Source organism: Sturnira hondurensis, unplaced genomic scaffold, assembly GCF_014824575.4.
Source record: "Sturnira hondurensis isolate 20B ecotype Veracruz unplaced genomic scaffold, ASM1482457v3 Scaffold0011576, whole genome shotgun sequence".
Classification (NCBI taxonomy): domain Eukaryota; kingdom Metazoa; phylum Chordata; class Mammalia; order Chiroptera; family Phyllostomidae; genus Sturnira; species Sturnira hondurensis.
In genome coordinates, this window is record NW_028084207.1 from 1,196,821 (window position 1) to 1,199,619 (window position 2,799).

At 33.5% G+C, this 2,799-nt stretch overlaps 1 pseudogene; it reads right to left on the bottom strand.

Annotated features, from left to right (window-relative positions):
- Nucleotides 1-267: 267 nt before the first annotated feature.
- Nucleotides 268-382, bottom strand: LOC118996760 (uncharacterized; annotated as a pseudogene).
- Nucleotides 383-2,799: the final 2,417 nt, after the last annotated feature.

Below are 2,799 nucleotides of genomic sequence, written 5' to 3' on the forward strand. Positions count from 1 at the left end.
TGTCCACTTATGGTGATGAACTCCTTGAGGGAAGAAACTTTGTCTTGATATTGAATTCTTAAGAGCTCATAGAGAGTAGGTGTTTGAGAGTAGGTCATTGGGATGCAGAGATAGAGATGGTGAGAAATACAGTAAGAGAGAGGGAGAAAGGGAGGGAGGAAGAGTGTGAGAGAAAGTGAGGTGAAAAGTGGGAAAATGGCAATAAAAGCAGGAAGGAAGAATGGAGATAAAGGCTGGAAGACAGACAGGAAAGCAGGCAAAAAGAAGGAAGGATGGAGATAGAAAGTGATTTTTGAGAAAATAAAGAGGGCCTTTGCCCTGACTTTTAAACTGATAAGAACAGATACTACACTTGATCTTAGCCAAAAGGCTGAGAAGCGATACCCCTGATTTTTAAAATGTAAAAATAGAGCTTAGGGAGTATATGTGGGAATTCTAAGAAAAATAACTTAAAAAGACAAAATAAAAATTTCTACACATAAAACCTATGTAATTTTATTAAGCAATATCACCCCAATAAATTCAAAAATATTACCAAAAATGTTTAGTAGGAAAGGTGGGAGAGCTCACAAGATTAGATAAGAGTTTCTAGAATTCAACCATTAGTCTGGAGTTAAGAATATGACTTCAGGCTCCATATGAACTGGAGTAAATGAAAAATAACAAACCACAGCCTGCTTGTTTTGGCAGCACAAACAAGAAAACTGTGTTACCATAGGCAAAATAGTGCCTAGGTGCTCAACTGTGGTACCCTGTAACTTGGGTTTGGGACAATGAAAGTACTTCTAGGCTATAACCTCTGAGGGACTGAGTTAACTAAGGTACTCCTTGACTATGTCTAATTTGATTCAGAATTCAGACAAGGTTAAATATACAGGGTACAATCATTGTTAATTATTTCCATATGGTATTAAAATAAAATCACATTGTTTCTTAATTTATACTTATTCCATTATGAGTAGAGTTGCCAGATAAAATAAAGAATACCCACTTTAACTTGAATTTCCAGTAACAACAAATATTTTTTTTAATTTTATTACTTAATCAGTCATCACCTAGGTGCATAAAACTATAAGGAACCCTTGTAGTAGAATATGACCATTGTTCATTTCTACTAGGTCTTTGTAGTGACTTATTCTTTTACATGTGTACTAAAGTTTCTGAAGTTTGCAAGTCTTCATTTTCTTGTCAATGAGCTTGTGGAACATAATCATACTCTTCAATTAGAACAAACCTAAAAAAACAGTATTATCCTTTTCTTGTTGTGGGTAAATAGTAATTTAATGCAAAAGGCTCTGCCATTTTACATTTTCCAGAACTTTCATTCATTTTTGGTTAGTAATTAAAAATGGCTTATAAATAAACACTTGGGATGATTTCCTAAATGTTCTGTATTTACTTACAAGGCTGGTACTTCCATCACTAGGTCACTTAAGTGGTTTTGAAGGATTGTATACAGGTTCATTTTACAGTGTATTTGAAGTTTGTAATCCTGCTTAAATACACAAAAATAGGAAGGATTAACAAACTGCTGCTTGGAGGCCAAGAGAAAACAGAGCTAAGGGCAATCAAGACAGAGCCTATCAGAAACATGAAATCAATTGGTCAAAAAGTGGAAGACTGTCAACAAAAATAACATGTTATGGACCCTCAAGGTTTTCTGTTTATGCTAGAGGAAGCCTAAAATAATCTGTGGTTTTTGATGCTTGATTTAGTTTTCCACAAGCCTAATTAACACCAGATTAAGTTTGCTGCCACTATAGTTTATTGCTGAGACTGACAAATACTTGCTGTTTATTTGTCCCCGGTATAGAAAGACTGGCAGCAATAATGTAATGACACATTTAATAATACTGAAAACAATATAGTAATACTCATGTACAGAAATTTCTGAACTATTTTAATACTTTTTAGAAAGTCAGTTTTCTAAAGAAGAAGTTCCCTAGAAATAACCAAGCCATCTCATGTTCTATCTGGGTGTGCCTATTTGATTTTGTTATAAAATTCAGTTTTAAATATTTTCTGTTCAAGATGGGGTTCCTTTGCTTTAACAATACTGAATACAATGATGACTTTTTTGGATTTGTCAGCAAGTGTCAGTAATCCTTTTTCTATGAAGAATTTATGAAAAAGTTTAATTCAGATCTCTGAATTAAACTTTTATAACAATGTTGTTTTCTAAACAATGCAGTAAATTGATGGTGACACCCTCTTGATGCCAACTCATTCTTTTGTATTTCAGTTTTTCCAACACCAGTAAAGACTCCCTAATCTCATCTCTAGAGTTGTTGATATACATTACCATTCAAGGTCAAGTTGGAATAATGCTACTGATTTGCTTTTCTTTGGATCTTTACATTTTGTGCAAGAGATCACAGGGACACAATAAAACAGAAGATGTTACATGTAAACAAACTGACAGCCAGACATTCATCTTGTTTCCTGAATGTTCTCCTTCAACTTCAAAGAAAGCTTGATATGCCTGAAAATATGTAGGAGGGCAAAGCTGAATAAGAAGTCTGTATCAAAGAATAGGATACTTTATGCATTGAATAACTTATGACATACACCTGGAAGGTATAGTCAACTCTTAACTGTCATGCTTAATACAGAGATGAGGTTTGAATAACATGATCTAAAAAGTAATTATTTCAAAATGTGATTTATATAAACTTATACACAAAAAAGAGATACACAATAATTTCTTTATTTCTGGCTCCTATTGGCCTAGCCCTTTCCAGTGGCAGAGCTTAACAATTCTTCAAAGAACCATAATTTTTAAAAGGGACAAATTTTCTT